We start from the raw sequence: 26687 nt of genomic DNA, 5'->3' as shown, positions 1-26687 counted from the left end.
CTCGAAGGAACTGCTATATCGTTTTCCAGCATATATTTAATTTCTGCTTCCATTAGCTTTCGTTTCTCTGGTGACACTCGATAATAACGTTGTTTTATAGGTGATGCGTTACCCACATCAATGTCGTGTTCAGCCCAATCAGTACGCGTTGGCGTGTCCCCAAACAATTCTGGAAAACTCTGTAACAAAGAAATCAAATCTACAGACTGCAACGGTGACAAGTGAACCAGAGTAGCATCAAGTTTTTCCAAAGATTCAGTATTGTTTAATCGCCCATGTAAAACACTATCATCAGGTTCATAACCCTCTTTCTCCCCTGAACAAAAGTTTGAAACATCAGACGTCGCAAGTAGAACTGAATGAACAGATCCATCATTATTGGACTTAAAACTCTCATAATACGGTTTTAACAGATTTACATGATATAAGTGACTAGACTTCCTCCGATGTGGAGTTGCCACTATGTAATTTTCATCGCTCAGTCTACGCTTCACCACAAACGGGCCCTCAAATTTCGCTTCAAAAGGAGAAGACGGCAATAGACGTGACACAAGGACCTGATCTCCTGGCTCAAAAACACGGCGTTCAGTTTTACGATCATACAATCGTTTCATCTTATGCTGTTGCTTTTCAAGCTTAACACTGGCTAACTCTTGCTTGTATCAGCCTCTGACGAAATCCATCGACATATGCAAGCAAATTTTTTGGTGAATCTGAACTTTTAATTTTAGTACTGCCAAAAGCCCCCGAACTTTATGACCAAAAACTAAGTCGTTAGGACTAAATCCAGTGCTTTCTTGTACAACTTCACGTGCAGCCAACAATAACCAGGGCAACCCCTCCTCCCAATCCCCATCCAACTGTACACAATAAGCACGAAGGAGAGATTTCAAAGTCTGATGAAATCTCTCCAACGATCCCTGACTTTGTGGATGAAATGCACTAGCAAGATTATGCTTAATTTTTAGCTGTTTTAATACTTGTTGGAAAAGATGAGACGTAAGGTTATTACCCTGATCACTCTGAACTATTTTAGGAATGCCAAAAATTGACAAACTATGACAAAGCCTTTACAATTGAACGTGACGTAATTGTGCGCAAGGGATAGGCAGAAGGAAAACGTGTAGCCAAGCACATAACGGTAAGCAAATACTTGCTTCCTGACTTCGAGCATGGTAGAGGACCCACGCAGTCCACAACAACATGTTCGAAGGGTTCACAGTTCGCTGGAATCGGTTTTAAGACCTGATTCGGCTTACCAGTAAGTTGACAAGTGTGACACTTTTTAACATAAGCAGAAATATCCCGCTTCAGTCGTGGCCAAAAAAAAATAACGTAGAACCCGATTATAGGTTTTCTTAACCCCAAGGTGACCAGATTTTTCATGAGCAACTTCTAAAACTATAGAGCGAAATTTTGTTGGAACAACTACTTGGACAATAGGATCACCGACAAAATCCTGGCCATGAGGACACCATTTTCTCAGCAAGAGTCCATCCTGAATGAAGTACGCTCTGGCCACATCAGCCACGTCACTGTCAGAAAGAGCAAGAGTGAATAATTCAGACAATGAAGAATCTGAATGTTGCTCCTTACTCCATTCATCTGTAGAGAACGGAAAAGACAAGTCAGGTATAGGAAGAGAAATATTTGCCCTTGACACTTGTTTGATTTCATCGGTCAGGACACACTGAGCATTTTTGACCATAGCCCGAGTTGCAATAGCTACAGGATCTCCCTTTAGAACTTCTTGAGTAACCTCACTCCCGGACAAAACCATAGGAGATGGCGGTACACTAGGCCAGACCTGACCTCCTGCCAATTTGTTACCCAAAATAAGGTGAACCCCCTCAATTGGTAACACAGGGCGCAGTCCTACCGCAACCTCACCAGTCACCAAATCAGAGCTAAGTTTCACCTTATGTAAAGGCACTGATAACGTATTTAATCCCATTCCCCGAACTAACATGCTCTCACCAGTTTCAGATTGCGAGGAAAATGGCAAAGTGGACTCTAAAATGAATGAATCCACAGCTCCAGTGTCCCGCAGGATTTTAATGGGAACTTCCATAGATCCATCCAACAAAGACACTCACCCTTCTGTAATGAAAGGAGCAAAACTAGACAAGCAATTATTAGAAAGTTTAATATCAGTGTCACTATCACATAAGTGAACAGAATTGGCCATTGCCGCAGGTTTAAATTTACCCGTCTCAACTCGTTTATTTTTACTTTTAAGTATCAAACAATCTGCTTTCCAGTGTCCTTTTCCCCGACAGTAGTTACAAGTTTTGGACTGATCAAATTTGCTTGAAAATGTATGACCAGACTGTGAAGTGTTATTTGTAAAATGAGCTAAACCCGCTTCCTCCCGTGTCTGCCAAACAGCAGCCGTACTCTTATGAGTAAGCACATAGTTATCAGCCAATGATGCCGCTTCTTCAGGAGACTGACATTTGTGTTCATTAACATACGTTGCAACTTGCTCTGGAACAGAGTTTTTAAACTGTTCAATTATAATCAACTCAAGCAAATCATCAAATGTTTTAACATCAAGCGACGAACACCAACGCGTAACCTGTCGTCTTAACTCCCGCACAAACTCCAAATGGGTCTGGCCTGGAATCATCTTACACGATCTAAATCGCTGTCGATAAGTTTCAGGCACACACTCATGAACTTTCAACACTGCTGCCTTAACAGTATCATAGTCCTTACACTCATCAATAGTTAAAGCAGAAAAAGCTAATTGTGCCTTACCAACTAACACGCACTGCAACAACAATACACAGTTTATTTTGGACCAACCTTGCATCTCAGCGACACGTTCAAAAAGAGAAAAAAACACATCCGGATCATGTTCATTGAATTTAGGAACAAGTTTTAAATTTTGATGCAATGGAAAACTTCCAGAAACACCAAACTCCAGTGAACTATCAGTATTCTCCCTACTTTCCTGTAAAAGTTTGAGCTTTAAATAGTCCAGCTCCATTTTTGCCTTCTCTAACTCAAGTTTACCTTGTTCAGATCGATGTTTCATTCTCTCATGATCTATTTGCAACAACAACTCTTTTTGTTGGTCAAAAGTTAAACCGGACTGTGAAACAGTTAAGTTTTGTGCGTGTACGTCCTGAATTTGCTCCATCGTAGACGACAAAATTCCTTTATTCACCAATTTATTCTCCAACTCAATCTTAATAGTACTTTCTTTAAGTCTCTTATCACTAATTATAATTTCATAAAACTCCGCAATTCTTAAAAGCTGCTCTTTATTGCATTTATCTAACGATTCGCGTGAAGGTAATTTAGCAAACTTTTCTACATCCGCCATAAACGCATCACAGAACGCAAGCAACCAATTGTGCAAACAAACACTCAGAATTTCCCCCCCATCTACCTTTCCAAACAATCTAACTTACTAGACCCTAATCTTCATGTAGTTACCGGCGGGGGGAAATTAAGCACACGAACCCAATGGGTGCAATTGCAACTAGTTAGACTAGCGACAATTCACAACACCACGGAAGTGCTCCCGAGACAACCGCTACTACCCGCTTTCACCACAGCACTACAAAAACAACAAAACCGACATGTCTCAAAGGAAACAAGTTGCTTAGCCTAACCGGGAAAAACTCCAAGTAAAAAACAAATTTGCACAATAGTTACTTACCCGTCTGTGACTTCAAACGGCGATCGAATCATTGCGAACTGCACAAATCACTGTCAGGTGGTCCCCAACACAAAACTAAATTGCGCCGTGACGTCAAATTATTCAAATAGGATTTCCCTCAAAACGTCAGGAACAAACAACCGCCTCAAACTATGTTTAAACGAATAACCGAAGTCAAAAACAAAAACTCAACGAAACAAATGAGTTTATCAAATATTTCCATCATTCGCAAACTATCAAACAAAAAAGGACGAGCCCCCATTTGTTACGCCCCATGGCTCAAAAGGACGCAACAAAGACGGGGACACACGCAGAAGTGCCAAAAGATATACGAAATTTATTAACAAAAGAGAACTATACAGAAAAAGAATGAAGTAACATGAGACTGTCAGGAATCAGTGGTGTAAAGTTAAGTGAATGCATGAAATGTAATGGGCTGTAGTAATGTTGGATGCAAAACATAAACAGAACGCAAACAAAGCCAAATCCGAAATACAGCCGCGCCCCTCCTGCAGTCATTTGTCATAAGGCCCTTTTTAAAGGAAGAGACCGGAAACCAACAGCAGGTGTCCTCAATAAGAACGCCCACCAATAACTCCTTTGGAAGGCGGCACATTTCCATATCAACACTGGAATGACGCACATGAGTCGTCACAGTTGCTGATGCAGTAATCATTAATTAATGGTTTAGTTCTTCATGAGTCATACATTAACACATGATTATCTGTGCATTAGTTAAGCATGGGTCACCGGTGCAGGCCGGGGTGGACTCGGATGACCAGCCGCCCCTGACTCCAGACACCACCGTGAGGAGCCGACACCACAGGCACGCGACAGACGGACAAAGGAGGAGGAAAGTAATTTAGTTCACAAGTAACAATCTTTATTGAATAATAGTCAACTTGAAGAAAGAATAAGCAACTCTTGTCTTCTAAGGCTATTCGGCCGGAGTAGCCGCTGGATCGATTATTCACTGTCTTCGAGACCCAATGGTGTAATAGTGGCTGGGAAGGCTTACTCCACAGCGTTGCTGCACATCTGCAAGACTCAGACGGTAAGTAACAGGCAATGTTTCTTCACTCAGCAGCAGATTCTCTTATCAGGACATGCAAGGGAAATCGTAACTTTAAAACTCACTTCACAGCGTTGCTGCACATCTGCAGGACTCGGACGGTAGGTAACAGGTAAGGTTTCTTCTCTTAACAGCAGATTCTCTTATCAGGACATGCAAGGGAAATTGTGACTTTAAAACTCACTTCACAGCGTTGCTGTACATCTGCAGGACTCAGACGGTAGGTAATAGGGCTGTCAATCTTCCTCTATAATACTATTCGAATTCCATTCCTTATTTTATTTAATATTCGAATAATATTCGAATATTAAATGCTCAAATTCATCCTATTATTAATATTTACGACATTACAAAGTCTTATGGATCGCCAATGCGTGATGTTGATCGGTCTCATATCTTCACAGATAAACCGTCAGTTTGTCTGTTATTGCCTTTTGGCGGACAGCTGGTAGCAGTTGAGCCCCGTGATGAGGAGAGAGGCAGAACATAAGTAATTCTTGCCTGTTTTAGCGGCGGTTCCTCCGACAGATCGCCTAGCTTGTCAGGTTGTAAGTTGTCAAAAAAAATAACGTATATTTTCCTCTCCGTTTTGGCCTTCCGTCCACAATGAGACGGCGTTTTTATTAATGAAAACGCACTCCAAAGTGGATATATTTGAAGACGCCGTTTTCACGTTGTAATGTGGACTGAGAATCAAATTGTTGATCTCCTTTACCGTGGAGACATTCCTCTCCGCGACTTTTGACAGTTGTTATGATGATACAGCGTGGATAACGTGCACAATTGTGTTACGATTCAAAAACTTTGTTTATAAGACGAAACAAAAGCATTTAATTTTCACATGTGTGTGCCAAGGCGGCGAGAAAGGCAAGATTGCATAAAAAAAAAAAAAAAAAAAAAAAAACGCAATATTCGAATAGGAACTTCAGCATTCGAATAGTATTGATTTTTTAAAATTCGAATTATATTCGAATTTCGGAATTCGTTCCAACAGCCCTAGTAGGTAACAGGTAAGCTTTCTTCTCTTAACAGCAGCTCCTCTTATCAGAACGTGAGAGGGAAATTGTGACTTTTCCACAGCCATACGATTCCTCATGAGACTTGTACTTTCAGAGAGGGAGAGGATTAACAGGAGCCTTCAATGAGGAATTACTTCACGACAATATTCAGTGGAAGAGGGGACAATACAAAGCATTACTTCACCAGTTCAGTTGTATCGTTCTGGGATTTAGATGGAGACCAGTAGATCATCTCACAAGAATGAAAGCAGGCGTTGGAAGACTCTTCTCAGCATAGCACACAGCACTCGTGTTCACTACAATTCCACAGCATTAATTCGACGTGCATCGGGTAAGGCAAACAACTGCAAATCACTCACACAGTAGGGCTGATCAGAAGCCTCGCTTCATCCATGCATTTCATTGGGAATATTCAACTCTCAATTCCTCTCCAGTATATCTGAAACAGATGTCCTCCTCAACAGTAAATTTCACATTCACAGTCTTTTCTTCAAGCTTTACATTTGATTCAATGATGAAATTAATTCACTTATCTTTCTTCCTTCCTCTTCCAGCGCAGATCCAAGCAGCAGTTCAATCCAGTAGTATTCCACAAACAGTTACAGGAGATCTTCTACCCCAAAACACAACGACTGAGACCCAGCCAAACAACTTATCGACTGAACACCGATTGACTTTTACCAGTTCCAACCTTCACCTCAACTCGACTTCGAGTGGCTCTTTTATCCTCCTCTTGTGAAGCGGAAAGCCTGTGTAAACACCGCTCCTCTCTGCCTCACACCTGTCGTGCATCGGCGGTAATTAGTTTGGACCCTATGGTTTGGACGCTAGCTGTGTCCCAATGTGAAGGCTGCATCCTCCGAAGGCCGTATTTGAAGGACGATTGGCCGCATTTGAAGGCCGATTGCGTCACCGCGGCGCGACGAAGGACGTCCCATTTCAAAGGCTGCATCCTTGGAAGGTCGCATTTGAAGGCCGATTGCGTCACGCGGCTCGATGAAGGCTGTCCCAATTCAGTTCTGCATCCTCCGAAGTCCGTATTTGAAGGCCGGTTGCGTCATTGCGACGCGACGAAGGCTACCCTGATTCAAAAGCGACGCCAAATGCGTCCTTCGTTTCCCCGTGAAAGGAAGGATACATAAATGAACACTTAGCGGCCTATCTTACCCTATTCTACCCCATAAGTCATTGCGCGCCGTTGACGACAGCATTTATTTATTTATTTTTAAAGGCGGTCGAGACTAGAGATCGGTGGTGGACAGCAAATTCACATTTAAATGTAAGTATTATGTTTTCATTTATTTAAATGGCTAGCGAAACCGAGTTAAAGTTTATTATAAACTTCATCTTAACTCCTTCGTCACTATTGCGTGGCTTCATTTGTCAGGTAGTTTGAGGCAAAACTTGTGCTAATATTAGTTTAACGACCTATTTGTAATATTTGCACTAGTCTATCTCACTTGTGTATTAGGCTAAAAGAAATATGCTAAAGAAGTAAGCCCACAACAATAAGAAAAGCAGTTGATAAGGCAATGGGGTTTCACTTTTATGTGTTTTTGTAGTGCTGTCATGCAAGCTATGTGGTTTTAACCAAATTTGAGTATATAGAAATATGATTTCTTAAGTATTTTGTATGCATGTCTTGATGTGTCATATTTTGCAGTGTTAACAATGCACTTAAGATTGCACCCCTGTGTTAAGCTTTTTTAGAGCAATTCAGGAGAAAAAAAAAACACGTCTTTGCTGAAATGTATTGTGCTGTTGTTGTTAACAAGCCATGGTTAATTTGCTCTGCCCTTAGGATTGCAAGTGTCCTGGGACAGGTGAGGGTGTGAGTGGGAAACCCACTGCTGAAACTCGGCCCTGGTTTGTCCTCATGGCCCAGTTCAGCAGTGGGTGCCCACGGTGAGGAGGAGCCAGCACCAGCAGCACCAGCTCCAGCACCAAGGCAGAGGCGAAGAGAGCAGGGAGAGGATGGACAGGCTGTTTTCTCTTCTTGAGAAAATGATTGAATTTTTTTTTTTCTACATATTCTTTAACTTTTTTCATTATTTTTTAAAAGGAAAGAAAATCTGTACTTTTTTTATGCAACTTTAAATGTGTAAATAAAAGAGAATGAATTGTTCTGGACATAATTTCTACTTGAAACAAACTCTTGTAGGCCTTTTTTTTTTTCAAATAAAATTGGTAAATGAAAATCATTTGTTCCATGGGCTACATTAAAGTACTTTTTCCAACTATTAACAACATACGTTAAACATATCAAAATCAACAAACATTTACAGTACATAAAATAAGAAAAAAATGATGTAGACTTTTATTAGAATTTATTAGAATAATAATTAGACTTTCAAAAAGAGTAATTTCTGAAAAAAGTACTTTTAATAACAAGTTTTTAGTATCAAGAGTAAAACTAGAGGTATGTATTCTGCAGGGGGAAAAACTCCTTGTCAGGGTTTTTATTATAGTTTGTATTTATATTATGACATGCATTTTACTTCTGAATATTTTCAAGGTTGTTACATTATATACTTTTGTGTAGTTTAATGTAAAATCATATGTGAGGGGAAAAAAGGTACTTCAGTAGGTTACTTCACATTTGTACTTGAATATTTAATGAAATATGCAGTTCCGAAAATTAAAGTCCCATATCAGTTTGAAAATTAAAGTCTCATATAAGTTTGATATGTCCCATATCAAAGGGCTCATCTGAAGCGCTCGGGCCGGTCTAGCCTACGGAGGATTGTTCTTGTCGCCTGGCAACCGTGACAGCTGCCGATCACGAGCGCGAGAAATACTGGACTTTTTTTTATATTCAATTGGGTTTTATTTTCAAACAGGGCTAAACCGAAAATACATGACCTGGCAGCGCCAGGGCTGAAACATCCTCACCATGTCCTCCAGTAAAATATAAAACATAAAAATGACAGTAGCCAATTCTGGCTCCATAGCTGTTTACTCAATTAGGCTATATCAAATGAATGATCAGGATGGCAGCTGTCCTCTCGCACCGTTGAGGAGCGGTGATCAGAAACACCTGGTTGCGCAATTAGGAAATCCTATGAAGGCTACATGGTGCGTCCTTCGAGGACACATAGGCTGCATCCTTGAAGTCTTCAGTCCTTCGAAGGATGCAGCCTTCACATTGGGACACAGCTAATATCTCCGCTACACCCGGAACCGGAGTGAGGCGTTACACCAAAATAATTCCCCTCGGAGAACATGGAAATAAAACAAAGGTTCCGCTTTTCCCAGCATTTTGTCACCCGTGACACATGAATTAATGCTTATTAGTGCACCCGTATTGTAAAGTGTTACCGAATAATTGACTTCAGGCAGTTGAATTATTAGAAAAATAATGCACACCCGAGGTGTAACTCCGCTTCGCGTCGTGACTGCATTACCACCTCGGGTGTGCATTATTTTTCTAATAATGCAACTGCCTGAAGTCAATTATTCCTTACTTAATGGACACCTCGTCGGGCATTATCCCTTACATAATTATGTTATTAATTGAAATATCTTGAGTTGATGATAATTCTGTTCTCTGTTAGAGATTCACTCTTCTACAAGCAGGAAGAGAAAACATGAGACAAAGGAAAGGAAGAACAGATTTATTAAATAAATGCAGTTGTGAGTTTGTTGTGAGAGAATGACAATCAACAGCAGTCAGATGGAGAATCACCAGTTTAGAAACATCTTGTCTTATATCAGAGAGATCATAATACAAATGAATTACACTCTTACACAAGAAATGAGGTGAGGACAGAAACCGACTGAACAAAACAAAATTCCAAAAAAAAAACATGAATCTGTTAAATTCACTCTTTCCAGATTAAAAAACAAACAAACAAACAAAAAAGCTATAATAAATGATCTGGGGGTATTTTGAGCTGAAATTTCACACACACATTCTGGGGACACCAAATATTTGAAATACATATTGTGAAAAAGGGCATAATATGTCACCTTTAAATGTTTACATCAGAGTAGACATTTTTAAATATCCTGCTTTTAGACATAACCAATAACAAAATTATGTTCAAATCCTTTGACAGATCTATAGATTTGATAAAAAGCAATTGTTTGTAGAAAGCCACTGGTTTTCTTAATTAAAAAATTACTGAATGCACTTTCCACTTTTGTATCCCACCAAGGGGAAAAAACTTCACTCAGATATTTAGAGATTTCTTCAATATTTTGATTACAAAATTCAGATTTATTTGCACCATAAGATAATTTTTTTATTCCATTCATACATTCCTCAAACTTTTTCAAACCATGATTTTTAAAATAATCAAAAGTTTTAATTTGATTTTGACAACTAAATAAATTTGAAACAATTTTATGAAGTTTTTCTATGTTTTTAGGATCGTTTATATTTTTTAAAAATGTCTTAAGATTATATTTTGGTTTTTCGGTAGTCTGAAACATTGGGAATGGTTCATTTTGAATTTCATGAATAACTTTTTTGTAAATGTATTTATTTAGAAATAATTCAATTAATTTCATCTCAATTTTTTGACAATTTTCTTTTTCTTTCTCAGAGACAATTGTATAATTGCTTTCAAATGTTTGGGACTCAAAAGTGTAAGTGCAATCTTTAAGACGTTTACCCGGTAAAATCTTTTCATATGGGCCACAAATTCCCCAGGGCTCACTACAACCAATAACCATTATCATTCCATGCTTTTTATATAGTTTATTTGCTATATCAATGGCTTGATTGAGGCAGGACACCTTTTTGTGCCTTTTAAAACAGAGTGTATAATAAGAGTATATCAGTACTGTTGAATATGGACAAACACTTTCACATAAAATATAATTTAGTTGTTCAAATATTTTATCTTCACTGTGTATTTCACCCCCTTGTTCTGGCTTATATATTTTTGGACATTTTTCAGTGCTATTTGGTATGTTGTCCCAATTATCCTTATCAATTGTCTCATCTTTCTTTATTAAAATCATAAAAGCAAACTGTTTGCTTTGCTTATTAAACATATTCACATACTTATTTAATATATTCATATACTTAGAATATACAAATGGTTTGTGACAAAATGTTTTGTTATAATAATTAGCAATTATTTCTAGATAAATAATATATTTTAAGGATTCTAGTTTAGAACAATCTGCAAATTTGCAAACAAAATATCTACAAAGTTCATCCATCTTTTCAAACTGTGGAGTCGGGTTGTGGGTGGGGCTGTGGGCGGGGTTGTGGGTGGGGCTGTGGGTGGGGTTGTGGGTGGGGTTGTGGGCGGGGCTTCCCTCCATCTCCTCAGAAACCACAAGCTCTCCCGTCGCCGGCTCAAACACCTGGCTAAAGTCTCCGCAGGGTTCTTGGCCCGAGGCGAGGCTTGGCGACGTCTCTCTTCCTGGCTCGTCCATCGCGGCAGGCCGACCTCCACTGTCTGCCATGAGCTCGCGCGAATCGTCCGTGTAGCTCGCGTGGCTAAACTCTGGGGCTGGAGTGGGGCTGGTGTCGTCCTTGCTCTTCACCATCTAAACCAGTGAACGAGAAGAGTTTAAATATACTTACAGAGAAATCTGGTCAGAGGTCAGTACAAGGCAAGAGTCTTCTGGTGAAGAACTCTTTAATACAATACAAGTCAAGTCACCTTTATCTACAGTATATAGCGCTTTTTACAATAGCAATAGAGTTTCAAACCAGCTTTACAGAGATTACAGGAAAATAATGCAGCAAGTTTGTTTCTAGAAGAAAATAGCGTCACAGTCCAGCTTAATCCTTAACTTAGTCCAGTCCAGTTCAGTGATGTTTCAGTTTTGTTGTAAAAATGTTAAAGCTGCAGTCTGTAGTTTTTCCTCTTTATCTGGAAAAATAAAGATTTCTTTCCTCTGTTAGAAATCTGCAATTGCAGTTATTCATGGAATTATCAGCTTTACGTGGGCTGTGTCTCGGCACGGCACAGCGCGGACGAATCCAGTGTTTTGAGGAGAATGTGTTTTGTTCTGACCAACTAAGGGGAAAAGCATTGCAGTAAATCGCGCTGATTAAATCTAACGATCGATTATCATATAACGTCAAACCGTGCAAATTATACTTTGTTCTCAAATGTTTAATGTTAACAACATCAGCATTGCGTGACTACATTTAATGCCCTTCAGATATTATCCTTGTTTGCGGCCGCTCGCAGTCTCTGTTTTTCTGTAGCCGAGTTCAAGTCTTCTGCATTTTACAGCTGGTGAATCTCCAGCTGGTGATTGTAGTTTGAACCTTTCTGGATCCACCATCAAATTAATTAATTAATTTTCTTGCACTTTTAGAGTCTAGTTTATTTTTTAAAATATATATTTTGTGTAAAAAAAAACCTGTTTAGTTCAGTACATTTGCTTCAAGACATTCATGAATCACAACAATTTAAGTTCAGATTTGTGCTCTAAAAGGTTTTGGATGCTGTAAGTACCATCAAAAACTATTAAGTCTGATTCATAAGAAATATTATCTGTGTGATCAAGTGCTTTAAAGGATAAATAAACGTAGGTTTGGTCTCAGCTTTGGCGGGGACATCCCACCCCCACACCAGCCCTGTTAAAAATAAATAATCCAACCGCCAACCGCCCCGATCCTATGATATTCTCTGATTTAGATATCTTCATCCGATCATCACATTACAATTATTCAGATTCTCAGTGTTAAGCATGATAATATGGTAAAATATCACACTGAAGTAGGCTGATTTAAAAAAAAATAAAAAAAATAAAAGTTCTTCTTTTGGCAAAATTAAATTTCCTTAATAGCCTAAACACAGGCTTTACTCTCTTAAATTATCAATGTTTTATTACATCACTGTTTGAAAACTCTCTTATCAGATTTTTTTTTTATAACGAGCATTTTCCCCCTAATTTTATTAAATGTATGCTCCATCTTTCATTTTAAATTCTTAAATTTGATCAGTAGGCCTACATTCAGTTAGAATAATAAGACAGGCTGTTACCAATCAAACTAAATAATTTACATTGAAAAATTAAAACCATTTTAAATGCCCTGATATCTTTTCCCTAAAGATAATTACGTTGTTGAAAACGAAAGTAAAAGAGTGACGCTCCTTCATTGTGTTTTACCGTGATGAGAGTTCCGTGTCTTTATTAAAATCAACACATTATAATGATTTATGTGGCATCCACCCTTGATTAATTGGAATGTTATGTTTTTATTACTTGGCCATTCGCACTATCGGCAAACTATACAGTTTGAGAATGGACACAGGCCGGGAACCGCAACTGAACCGTCACGGTGGAAAAAGTGTATCTGAGCATGTGCCTATCTGTCTGTGGAGAGCCCGAGGCAGATCGCAGTTAGAGGCGGCCGCCTCGTAATTCTCTATGAAGGAAAAACCCTGCAAGGTGTTCGCTAAAATATTAGTGGGGACAATTTTGTCATCTTAAAATATTGATTGGGACTAGTACCTAGCGTCCCCCTTAAACTTACGTCCATGATGCCTTCACATACTGAACAATGCCAAGAGCAAGATATCAAACTAGAAAAAAAAGTTTGTTGAGACAAACTTTAAGTTGGCTTGAGAAAGCCGGACCAGAGAGTTTGAAAAAGTTAAAAGTAGTTAGAAGTTTAAAGTAGTATGGAGTTTAAAGTAGTTTAAATTTTGATTGATAAATTAGTTAGAAAGAAAGAGAAAAATATTAGAAAGAAAAAAAAAGAATTTTAAAGATTAGTTAGAAAGAAAGACAGATTAGTTAGAAAGCAAGAAATAAAGAAATAAATAAAGAAAGAAAGATTAGGTAGAAAGAAAGAATGAAAGAAAAAAGAAAGTAAGATTAGTTAGAAAGAAAGACAGATTAGTTAGAAAGAAAGAAAGAAAGAAAGAAAGAAAGAAAGAAAGAAAGAAAGAAAGAAAGAAAGAAAGAAAAAAAAGATTAGGTAGAAAGAAAGAAAGAAAGAAAGAAAGAAAGAAAGAAAGAAAGAAAGAAAGAAAGAAAGAAAGAAAGGTGGATTAGTTAGAAAGAAAGAAAAAGAAAGAAAGAAAGAAAGAAAGGAAGAAAGAAAGAATGGTGGATTAGTTAGAAAGACAGAAAGAATGGTGGATTAGTTAGAAAGAGAAAGAAAGAAAGAAAGAAAGAAAGAAAGAAAGGAAGGAAGGAAGAAAGATAGAATGGTGGATTAGTTAGAAAGACAGAAAGAATGGTGGATTAGTTAGAAAGAAAGATAGAATGGTGGATTAGTTAGAAAGAAAGAAAGAAAGAATGGTAGATTAGTTAGAAAGAGAAAGAAAGAAAGAAAGAAAGAAAGAAAGAAAGAAAGAAAGAAAGAAAGAAAGAAAGGTGGATTAGTTAGATGAAAGAAAGAAAGAAAGAAAGAAAGAAAGAAAGAAAGAAAGGTGGATTAGTTAGAAAGAAAGAAAGAAAGAAAGAAAGAAAAGAAAGAAAGAAAGAAAGAAAGAAAGAAAGAAAGAAAGAAAGAAAGAAAGAAAGAAAGAAAGAGAATGTTGGATTAGTTAGAAAAAGAAAGAAAGGAAGGAAGAAAGAAAGAATGGTGGATTAGTTAGAAAGAAAGATAGAATGGTGGATTAGTTAGAAAGAAAGAAACAATGGTGGATTAGTTAGAAAGAAAGAAAGAAAGAAAGAAAGAAAGAAAGAAAGAAAGAAAGAAAGAAAGAAAGGTGGATTAGTTAGAAAGAAAGAAAGAAAGGTGGATTAGTTAGAAAGAAAGAAAAAAAGAAAGAAAGAAAGAAAGAATGTTGGATTAGTTAGAAAAAAGAAAGAAAGAAAGGAAGGAAGAAAGAAAGAATGGTGGATTAGTTAGAAAGAAAGATAGAATGGTGGATTAGTTAGAAAAACAGAAAGAATGGTAGATTAGTTAGAAAGAGAAAGAAAGAAAGAAAGAAAGAAAGAAAGAAAGAAAGAAAGAAAGAAAGAAAGGTGAATTAGTTAGAAAGAAAGAAAGAATGAAAGAAAGAAAGAAAGAAAGAAAGAAAGAAAGAAAGAAAGGTGGATTAGTTAGAAAGAAAAAAAGAAAGAAAGAAAGAAAGAAAGAAAGAATAAAAGGAAGGGAGAAAGAAAGAAAGAATGTGGATTAATTAGAAAGACAGAAAGAATGGTGGATTAGTTAGAAAGAAAGAAAGAATGGTGGATTAGTTAGAAAGAAAGAAAGAAAGAAAGAAAGAAAGAAAGAAAGAAAGAAAGAAAGAAAGAAAGAAAGAAAGAAAGAAAGAAAGAATGAATGGTGGATTAGTTAGAAAGAAAGAAAGAAAGAAAGAAAGAAAGAAAGAAAGAAAGAAAGAATGGTGGATTAGTTAGAAAGAAAGAAAGAAAGAATGGTGGATTAGTTAGAAAGAAAGAAAGAAAGAAAGAAAGAAAGAAAGAAAGAAAGAAAGAAAGAAAGAAAGAAAGAAAGAAAGAACGAACGAATGGTGGATTAGTTAGAAAGAAAGAAAGAAAGAAAGAAAGAAAGAAAGAAAGAAAGAAAGAAAGAAAGGTGGATTAGTAAGAAAGAAAGAAAGAAAGAAAGAAAGAAAGAAAGAAAGAAAGAAAGAAAGAAAGGTGGATTAGTTAGAAAGAAAGAAAGAAAGAAAGAAAGAAAGAAAGAAAGAAAGAAAGAAAGAAAGAAAGAAAGAAAAAAAGAAAGAATGGTGGATTAGTTAGAATGAAAGAAAGAAAGAAAGAAAGAAAGAAAGATAGATAGATAGATAGATAGATAGATAGATAGATAGATAGATAGAAAAGGTTTGAAGATAGATAGATAGATAGATAGATAGATAGATAGATAGATAGATAGATAGATAGAAAAGGTTTGAAGATAGATAGATAGATAGATAGATAGATAGATAGATAGATAGATAGATAGATAGAAAAGGTTTGAAGATAGATAGATAGATAGATAGATAGATAGATAGATAGATAGATAGATAGATAGATAGATAGATAGATAGATAGAAAAGGTTTGAAGATAGATAGATAGATAGAAAAGGTTTGAAGATAGATAGATAGATAGATAGATAGATAGATAGATAGATAGATAGATAGATAAGAAACAGTTTGAAGATAGATAGATAGATAGATAGATAGAAACAGTTTGAAGATAGATAGATAGATAGATAGATAGATAGATAGATAGATAGATAGATAGATAGATAGATAGATAGATAAGAAACAGTTTGAAGATAGATAGATAGATAGATAGATAGATAGATAGATAGATAGATAGAAAAGGTTTGAAGATAGATAGATAGATAGATAGATAGATAGATAGATAGATAGATAGATAGATAGATAGATAGATAGATAGATAGATAGAAAAGGTTTGAAGATAGATAGATAGATAGAAAAGGTTTGAAGATAGATAGATAGATAGATAGATAGATAGATAGATAGATAGATAGATAGATAGATAGATAGATAGATAAGAAACAGTTTGAAGATAGATAGATAGATAGATAGATAGATAGATAGATAGAAAAGGTTTGAAGATAGATAGATAGATAGATAGATAGATAGATAGATAGATAGATAGATAGATAGATAGATAGATAGAAAAGGTTTGAAGATAGATAGATAGATAGATAGATAGATAGATAGATAGATAGATAGATAGATAGATAGATAGATAGATAAGGTTTGAAGATAGATAGATAGATAGATAGATAGATAGATAGATAGATAGATAGATAGATAGATAGATAGATAGATAGATAGATAGATAGATAGATAGAAAAGGTTTGAAGATAGATAGATAGATAGATAGATAGATAGATAGATAGATAGATAGATAGATAGATAGATAGATAGATAGATAGATAGATAGATAGAAAAGGTCTGAAGATAGATAGATAGATAGATAGATAGATAGATAGATAGATAGATAGATAGATAGATAGATAGATAGATAGATAGATAGATAAGGTTTGAAGATAGATAGATAGATAGATAGATAGATAGATAGATAGATAGATAGATAGATAGAAAAGGTTTGAAGATAGATAGATAGATAGATAGATAGATAGATAGATAGATAGATAGATAGATAGATAGATAGATAGATAGATAGATAGAAAAGGTTTGAAGATAGATAGATAGATAGATAGATAGATAGATAGATAGATAGATAGATAGATAGATAGATAGATAGATAGATAGATAGATAGATAGATAGATAGAAAAGGTTTGAAGATAGATAGATAGATAGATAGATAGATAGATAGAAAAGGTTTGAAGATAGATAGATAGATAGATAGATAGATAGATAGATAGATAGATAGATAGATAGATAGATAGATAGATAGAAAAGGTTTGAAGATAGATAGATAGATAGATAGATAGATAGATAGAAAAGGTTTGAAGATAGATAGATAGATAGATAGATAGATAGATAGATAGATAGATAGATAGATAGATAGATAAGAAACAGTTTGAAGATAGATAGATAGATAGATAGATAGATAGATAGATAGATAGATAGATAAGAAACAGTTTGAAGATAGATAGATAGATAGAAAAGGTTTGAAGATAGATAGATAGATAGATAGATAGATAGATAGATAGATAGATAGATAGATAGATAGATAGATAGATAGATAGATAGAAAAGGTTTGAAGATAGATAGATAGATAGATAGATAGATAGATAGATAGATAGATAGATAGATAGATAGATAGATAGATAGATAAGAAACAGTTTGAAGATAGATAGATAGATAGATAGATAGATAGATAAGAAACAGTTTGAAGATAGATAGATAGATAGATAGATAGATAGATAGATAGATAGATAGATAGAAAAGGTTTGAAGATAGATAGATAGATAGATAGATAGATAGATAGATAGATAGATAGATAGATAGATAGATAGATAGATAGATAGATAGAAAAGGTTTGAAGATAGATAGATAGATAGATAGATAGATAGATAGATAGATAGATAGATAGATAGATAGATAGATAGATAGATAAGGTTTGAAGATACATAGATAGATAGATAGATAGATAGATAGAAAAGGTTTGAAGATAGATAGATAGATAGATAGATAGATAGATAGATAGATAGATAGATAGATAGATAGATAGATAGATAGATAGATAGATAGATAGATAAGGTTTGAAGATAGATAGATAGATAGATAGATAGATAGATAGATAGATAGATAGATAGATAGATAGATAGATAGATAGAAAAGGTTTGAAGATAGATAGAGGGATAGATAGATAGATAGATAGATAGATAGATAGATAGATAGATAGATAGATAGATAGATAGATAGATAGATAGATAGAAAAGGTTTGAAGATAGATAGATAGATAGATAGATAGATAGATAGATAGATAGATAGATAGATAGATAGATAGATAGATAGATAGATAGATAGATAGATAGATAGATAGATAGATAGAAAAGGTTTGAAGATAGATAGATAGATAGATAGATAGATAGATAGATAGATAGATAGATAGAAAAGGTTTGAAGATAGATAGATAGATAGATAGATAGATAGATAGATAGAAAAGGTTTGAAGATAGATAGATAGATAGATAGATAGATAGATAGATAGATAGATAGATAGATAGATAGATAAGAAACAGTTTGAAGATAGATAGATAGATAGATAGATAGATAGATAGATAGATAGATAGATAGATAGAAAAGGTTTGAAGATAGATAGATAGATAGATAGATAGATAGATAGATAGATAGATAGATAGATATAGATAGATAGATAGATAGATAGATAGATAGATAGATAGATAGAAAAGGTTTGAAGATAGATAGATAGATAGATAGATAGATAGATAGATAGATAGATAGATAGATAGATAGATAGATAGAAAAGGTTTGAAGATAGATAGATAGATAGATAGATAGATAGATAGATAGATAGATAGATAAGAAACAGTTTGAAGATAGATAGATAGATAGATAGATAGATAGATAGATAGATAGATAGATAGATAGATAAGAAACAGTTTGAAGATAGATAGATAGATAGATAGATAGATAGATAGAAAAGGTTTGAAGATAGATAGATAGATAGATAGATAGATAGATAGATAGATAGATAGATAGATAGATAGATAGATAGATAGAAAAGGTTTGAAGATAGATAGATAGATAGATAGATAGATAGATAGATAGATAGATAGATAGATAGATAGATAGATAGATAGAAAAGGTTTGAAGATAGATAGATAGATAGATAGATAGATAGATAGATAGATAGATAGATAGATAGATAGATAGATAGAAAAGGTTTGAAGATAGATAGATAGATAGATAGATAGATAGATAGATAGATAGATAGATAAGAAACAGTTTGAAGATAGATAGATAGATAGATAGATAGATAGATAGATAGATAGATAGATAGAAAAGGTTTGAAGATAGATAGATAGATAGATAGATAGATAGATAGATAGATAGAAAAGGTTTGAAGATAGACAGATAGATAGATAGATAGATAGATAGATAGATAGATAGATAGATAGATAGATAGATAGATAAGAAACAGTTTGAAGATAGATAGATAGATAGATAGATAGATAGATAGATAGATAGATAGATAGATAGATAGATAGATAGATAAGAAACAGTTTGAAGATAGATAGATAGATAGATAGATAGATAGATAGATAGATAGAAAAGGTTTGAAGATAGATAGATAGATAGATAGATAGATAGATAGATAGATAGATAGATAGATAAGGTTTGAAGATAGATAGATAGATAGATAGATAGATAGATAGATAGATAGATAGATAGATAGATAGATAGATAGATAAATAGATAGAAAAGGTTTGAAGATAGATAGATAGATAGATAGATAGATAGATAGATAGATAGATAGATAGATAGATAGATAGATAGATAGATAGATAGAAAAGGTTTGAAGATAGATAGATAGATAGATAGATAGATAGATAGATAGATAGATAGATAGAAAAGGTTTGAAGATAGATAGATAGATAGATAGATAGATAGATAGATAGATAGATAGATAGATAGATAGATAGATAGAAAAGGTTTGAAGATAGATAGATAGATAGATAGATAGATAGATAGATAAGAAACAGTGAAGATAGATAGATAGATAGATAGATAGATAGATAGATAGATAGATAGAAAAGGTTTGAAGATAGATAGATAGATAGATAAGGTTTGAAGATAGATAGATAGATAGATAGATAGATAGATAGATAGATAGATAGATAGATAGATAGATAGATAGATAGATAGATAGATAGATAGATAGATAGATAGATGGATGGATGGATGGATGGATGGATGGATGGATGGATAAATGGATAGATAGATAGATAGATAGTTTAATTGAGTCTAGGGCTTCAGAGAATTTAGATTTGAGTTTTTGGCTTGTACACTAATGGGCCACCGTAGTCTTGGCTCATTTTGAGCAGTCTGCAATGAAAGTCAATGGGTTTTTATGATTTTTAATATTAATTTTTAAGAAAACCGTAACTCAAAGCAGTGTGAAAAGATATAGCAACTCAAGTCAGAACACTCTGAAGGTCTGACCCAAGTTTGGAGTATGTACACTAGCTTGAACGGTCTAGGAGGAGTTAGAGTCTAAATATTTTACTACTCCCTCTTCACCTCCGACTGCAAGCCTGTGTACGGATCTAATTCCATCGTCAAGTTTGCGGACGACACTACGGTGATTGGTCTCATCAGCAACAACGATGAGACTGCCTATAGGGAGGAGATCAAGCACCTGGCCACATGGTGCACCGAAAATAACCAGCTCCTCAACACCACCAAAACGAAGGAGCTCATCGTGGACTTCAGGAAAGTGTCAAGAGGCACACACGACACCATCCACATCAATGGAATGGCTGTTGAGCGTGTCTCCAGTTTCAAGTTCCTGGGGACCCACATCTCGGCGGACATGACCTGGACAACCAACACCTCCAGCCTGGTCAAGAAGGCTCACCAGCGCCTCTTCTTCCTGAGGACACTGAGGAAGAATCAGCTTTCCTCCACTATCCTGGTGAACTTCTATCGCTGTGCAATAGAAAGCATCCTGACCAACTGTGCTACAGTGTGGTATGGGAGCTGTTCTGTTGCAGAGCGCAAGGCACTGCAGCGGGTGGTGAAAACCGCCCAGCGCATCACTGGGACTCCACTACCTGCCATCGAGCACATCCAGAGGAAACGCTGTCTGCATCGAGCTCGCAGCATCCTTAAGGACTCCTCTCACCCAGCCCACAGACTGTTTTCTCTCCTGCCCTCCGGCAGGCGTTTCAGGTGCCTCCGGACCAGGACCAGCAGACTAAAGAACAGTTTTTTCCCCAGAGCTGTCTCTTTATTAAACTCTAACCCTCATTGATCCCACTCCCCTCATATACTGATTGACTCTCCTCTCCCTCCTCACACCTGCCTCCATTTTGTTATTTGTTATTTGTTATTTGCAATACTATAATGTTCATTTGCACTGCTGACTGTTATTACAGTAACAACTGTTTACATATGCATCTTGCACTACTACCTTGACTGGAATATGCTCATTTGCACTGCCGACTGTTTATTTACAGTACCGACTGTTATATATACATTGCAATATCGTACCTTAACTGTAATATGCAATTACTTTCCACTGCACTCACTCGGATAGCTTCTGTCCAAACTTTATTTGCACTACTTTAAATCCATTGTTATACTGCTCATTAGCCTAACTTATACATATATCTATTTGTAAAATTCTGTTTATAGTAATATCCATCTGTATATTATGCTCACATTCTGTTTATAGTAACAGCCATCTGTATATATATTCATAGTACATATCTATCTGTAAAATTATGTTTATAGTAACAGCCATCTGTATATTATATTCAGTACATATCTATCTGTAAACATTCTGTTTATAGTAATAGCCATCTGTATATTATTATATTCAGTACATATCTATCTGTAAACATTCTGTTTATAGTAATAGCCATCTGTATATATATTCATAGTACATATCTATCTGTAAAATTCTGTTTATAGTAACAGCCATCTGTATATTATATTCAGTACATATCTATCTGTAAACATTCTGTTTATAGTAATAGCCATCTGTATATTATTATATTCAGTACATATCTAGCTGTAAATTCTGTTCACAGTAATAGTTATCTGTATATTATATTCATAGGACAATCTATCTGTAAATTTTTGTTTATAATAGTATTCAACTCTATATTTATTCAGTACATATCCATGTTCTGCACTTATGGAACCACTGTATATCCTGCACTTGCTGCTATTGCACTTCTGGTTAGACCTAAACTGCATTTCGTTGCCTTGTACCTGTACTTGTGTAATGACAATAAAGTTGAATCTAATCTAATCTAATCTAATATTTTGGGTCAGAAGAATAATAATAAGTTTAAATAGGATTTCAGTAAGTTGGCTTTCTCAAGCCAACTTAATTACATCAGTGTCTTAGATGTGTCTGAGAACCACATTTCCCAATAAAAGTTCTGAAATATCAAATAAAAATAAAAACGTTTGAGGCCTATACTCAGAAAACACATGAGCGCAGTGGTGTAGTCTACGTGATACGCAGGTATACGCCGTATACCCACTAGAAAAGGCCGAGGATTTCCGTATACCCACTTAAAAAAGCGTGAGGATACGTAACTACTTCGTTTTGTGTCAGAACTTTCACACTTTCATTCATAAATTCACCCCGTCTGTGTTTGCGAAGCGACACCGAATCGCGGAATCCAGTCACAAATGGAGCTTGCTAAGCAGAACGTCACCGAATTTGGCTATTTATGAATGAATAAATCAAAGGTAAGGCTGTACAATGAATCAAATCTCGATATGGACTAGTGTCTATGAATATTAAAGCTAAAAGAGACTGCAATTGTTCTACGCGTCTCTGGGAATGAGCGCTCAATGTGTGCTCCACTACATACACACACACACACTGCACGCGTGACTGACACTCGTGGTGTTTTCAGCGTTTCACTGTATTGAGACATGATGTAGGATAGGATACACATGTGCACTTTCATCGCAGAGCTGCTATTAGAGTCACTGCACGAGAATTTCACCATTTCATTTGATAAAACTATCGTCATTCATTCATTTCACATAGACTGTAATGTCTTTACGACAACCTGTCAAAATAAAAGTTCGGTATAACTTGAAGAAATTATAACAGAAATATATTACTATTGCACAGCAGAGTATACTTCAAGTAGGCCTAATAATAATAATAATAGTAATAGTATTAATAATAATAGTTTATTAAAACACACAGAAATTCAAATGTCTACAACCCACCAAAATAAAAGTTCGGTCTAACTCAAAGAAATTAGAAAGAAATTGCACAGTAAAATGAATTTGAAAATAATAATAATAAAAATAATAATAATAATAATAAAATCTATGGTACTATACGGTTATCCGGACCACACGATTTGCACGATTTGTGCCTATAATGTTTCTTCTTTTTTTTTCTTCTTTTTTTGGGGGAAAATTGTCAGCTGATAAAACCTGTGCTTCAGGGACCATATTCATATAACATCTAAGGCTAAATGTAGCTCTTAACTAGCTAAATTAGATGGTGATTAACACTGAACAGTAGAAAATCAGTCCAGTCTCCCCAGCTGTAAATGTCATTGGCTGTTAAAATCTTGTGTTGCTTATAATAAATTGACATGTTGATAAGACCTAATATTTCATAATGCTCTTAATTTCATGTTGATGCATACTGTATGCATTAGTGAGTGTGGTGGTGCTTATGGGGTGACGTTCTGGGATGGGTGAGTATGAGGCGCACGGGGGGGGGGGGGGGGGGGGGTATATTACAGTATACTCACTACAAAAAACTAGACTACACCACTGCATGAGCGGTTATCACTGTAAAATGACACTTATGTATGTTACTATGTTTGATGTAACATTATTGGTTAATAATATCCTGTGAAGGTTGAGACGGGTGACAATGCTTTGGTCTAAAGTTATTTAAACATTTAAATGTATAAGAGTACTGTAACTCAATATCTGAACGGATTCTAAATTCATTATCGTTTCTTTGCTTCGGTTATTGAGGTAACAGTAAATTTAATGTGTTATTTAAAAAATGTATTTTGTAATGCAATACTGATTTTCCTGTATTTCTGTATATTTCTATATACTTTTTTATGTTTATTCTGATGTTTTATTCCTGTTATGTTTCTCTATTGGCCACCATTGGAATTTATCATATGATACAGGTTGAGATCGGTTCAGATAAGAGTAAGAAACTGATATCTTACTATCTTCTGTAGGACTTTAGTATTAAACTTGTGTTTAGTTTAGTTTGCAGTTATTTATGTTTAGATGTCTGATGTTCTTCTTGTTTTCCAGCACAAATATCTCAACATTCTTAAATCAAGATACATTTACTGGAGAAGAAGCAAAATGACTGAAGATATTACGTCTTAATGTCTTGCAGTGAAGCAAAAGTTAATTTGGACTTTGATTCTACAATGAAAGATTAATTCACAGAGATCAAAGTTGTAACTCACGGCTAGTGAAGAAGCACGGCTCATTCCTAAAGTTAAATCATCATCCACACCCTCCGCCTGAACATCCTCCGCCTGAAGAAAAGTAAGTAGAAACATTTAAAAACATTAGACATGTCTAAACACTGTTCCTCTGTATCAATTGCTGAATCACTGATTAACAAATACACTTTTAAATGTTTTCATATGCATGTTTGATTATTGCACAGTGAATAATGAGGCTTACATTTTAAAACACATTTCTTGGGTTCACTAAACATTTCATTAGAAGCAGTTAAACCACCAACAGGGCAACACTATGTAAATCTAGCACCGTACATGTACCAAGCTTTTCTTTTAATAAATAGAAAGAAATAGATAGAATAGAAATATACTAGTGTTAGTATTAATGGGTCAAGTGTTGCCTAAAAAGAGGCTTTAGTCGTTTCTAAAGACTCAGGTTGAGTTCGGCAGGTCATTCAACAGTCCAGGAAGAGACTTTGTGCCTCTTTTTTTCTTTTTCTTATTTTTTACCGATATAAACTTCACGTTTGGAACACAACTGACATATGGCTTAGATTTTATGGCTTAGATTTTATAGCAGTTTTATAGAGCAAATTATTTTGTAGAATATATATCTTGTGTAAAACGTGTGCGTTTGCTTCACAGTAAACTTGAACTTCTATAATTCGTCTTTGACTATTGCACTCTTGGTCGTGTGATGTTGCTTAACTAAATCATATGTCATAAATCATAAATATAAAAACTGCATTCATTAGTTTTGATTTCTTCACGAGAGTCTCTCACACACAGATAGGCTACACAAGCCTTAACGGGCACAACTTTGTTAATAACACATTATCCATTATCAATAGCCATTTACACTGAATGTAATAAAATCAGTATCATTCTCGCATTTCAATGCTTCCTTAGTTATGTTTTGTTAGTGCCGTTTAATCAGGCTAAGTATAATTCTCTTCACTTCCCTAAAGCAGACGAGCGTTACTGTCGAGCCCTGTCTCTGTGTTACCGATCCAGTATAACTCTTTTAAAGGCAACATAAATGTAATTATTACACACAGCCATTAATATTCCTCTTAAAAGCGGGTCACATTTGCAAAAGAGGAAAAAGACTCACTGCTTTAAAGCATAATAGTAACATCAAGCACATGATGAAGCAGCGTCTGATGCAATAATGTGAACATCAGTTTAAATACTTACAGAGAAATATGTCTCGGTAGAATCAGCTGAGAGTCTTCTGGTGATGAACTCTATAATGGAAACCAGGAGTCAGAAAAAGAGAAATGAGGAACAAATCAAACGCACTGTAGTCCAAACTAACTCAATCAGATCAGAATAACTTACCGCTAATTTTTTTTAGCAGTTTCCGGGGCAGGAGCCACCAATACATTACTTTCCCTTAGATGGAGAGACTCTGTATGTTCGCCTTCAGATTAGTCACAGCCAATAGATCTGAATGCAAGATTACCTCCAATTCAAGTGTTTTAACAAAAGATATATTGTAAGCAAAAATAGATTTGATCCCGAGTCTATTTGCTGTGACTAATCTTATAAACATGTAAAATGTAAAAGGAAAAGCTCATAAATTACTGCTCATTTATAGTCTGATAAGCCCAACCCTTTGAGGTCATGATGATGCGAATAACAATGTTGTTCATGTCGATTAACCTGTGCCGTCACGTACGCAACGCTGCTAAGAGTGAGAAAGATCACATTACATAAATGTCTGATTTCATAACCCTGATCAGCATCTGCTTTATTCAAATGTATTCAACCTGAAACAATTTCTTCTGAACACAAACCCATGACAATTCCTCAGCTAACAAAACTTCTCTTGGTTATGTGAACGTTAAGGGAGCATTTCATCGTATTATTCTTCAAACATTATGGAATGTTAATCTTGAATGTTCTCTGAACGTTCTGATACAAGAAGAAACATTTAAAAAACATCAGATGAACATCAAACTAAAACGTGTTAGTAAAGAAACGCTCCATGATCGATGTATAAATAATGTTTTTGTGCTAGTGTTTTGAGAACATTATTAAAGACCAGATGTTACTGTAAGAATGTTAGTTCATAACTTTGAGGGAACGTTCCCTGTTCTCTGGGTCCAAACTAAACCGGTTCATAAAATCCAATGATGTTATTACTGTAATATGTCATCTTACATGCTAATAAATGAGCAGTTTCTCTGTATTTGTGTTCTTGTGTTTCTCAAGAGGCCACAGATACAGTCTGAGTACTGAGTGTGTGTTTCTGTTTCCTATAAAGTAAAACTTACACAACACTCCTACACCAACTCTGTAAAATGTATGATGATCTTAATAATACAATTTAGAGATTATAACTTATTTTGAATAAATTTGTTGACCTTACGGAGTTTAACTAAGTAACGACAACTTTTTAGCACAGAAAGTTATTAAACCTAATAGATTCAATTATC

At 35.2% G+C, this 26687-nt stretch overlaps 1 long non-coding RNA gene across 2 annotated transcripts; it reads right to left on the bottom strand.

Moving 5' to 3' along the window:
- Positions 1-9348: 9348 nt before the first annotated feature.
- LOC311300394 lies at positions 9349-25815 on the bottom strand. 2 transcript variants are annotated; one of them, XR_014629296.1, is made up of 4 exons: positions 25588-25815; positions 25444-25493; positions 24247-24318; positions 9349-11266 (listed from the first exon to the last, which is right to left on the bottom strand). It is a non-coding gene; the product is annotated as an uncharacterized lncRNA (long non-coding RNA). The 2 variants fall into 2 exon arrangements; XR_014629297.1 differs by lacking the exon at positions 9349-11266 and having other exon boundaries at positions 23205-24318; positions 25588-25814.
- Positions 25816-26687: the final 872 nt, after the last annotated feature.

The sequence above is a fragment of the Rutilus rutilus genome, assembly GCF_951802725.1.
Source record: "Rutilus rutilus genome assembly, chromosome: 11".
Lineage (NCBI taxonomy): Eukaryota > Metazoa > Chordata > Actinopteri > Cypriniformes > Leuciscidae > Rutilus > Rutilus rutilus.
This window is presented reverse-complemented; position numbering and strand designations above follow the sequence as displayed.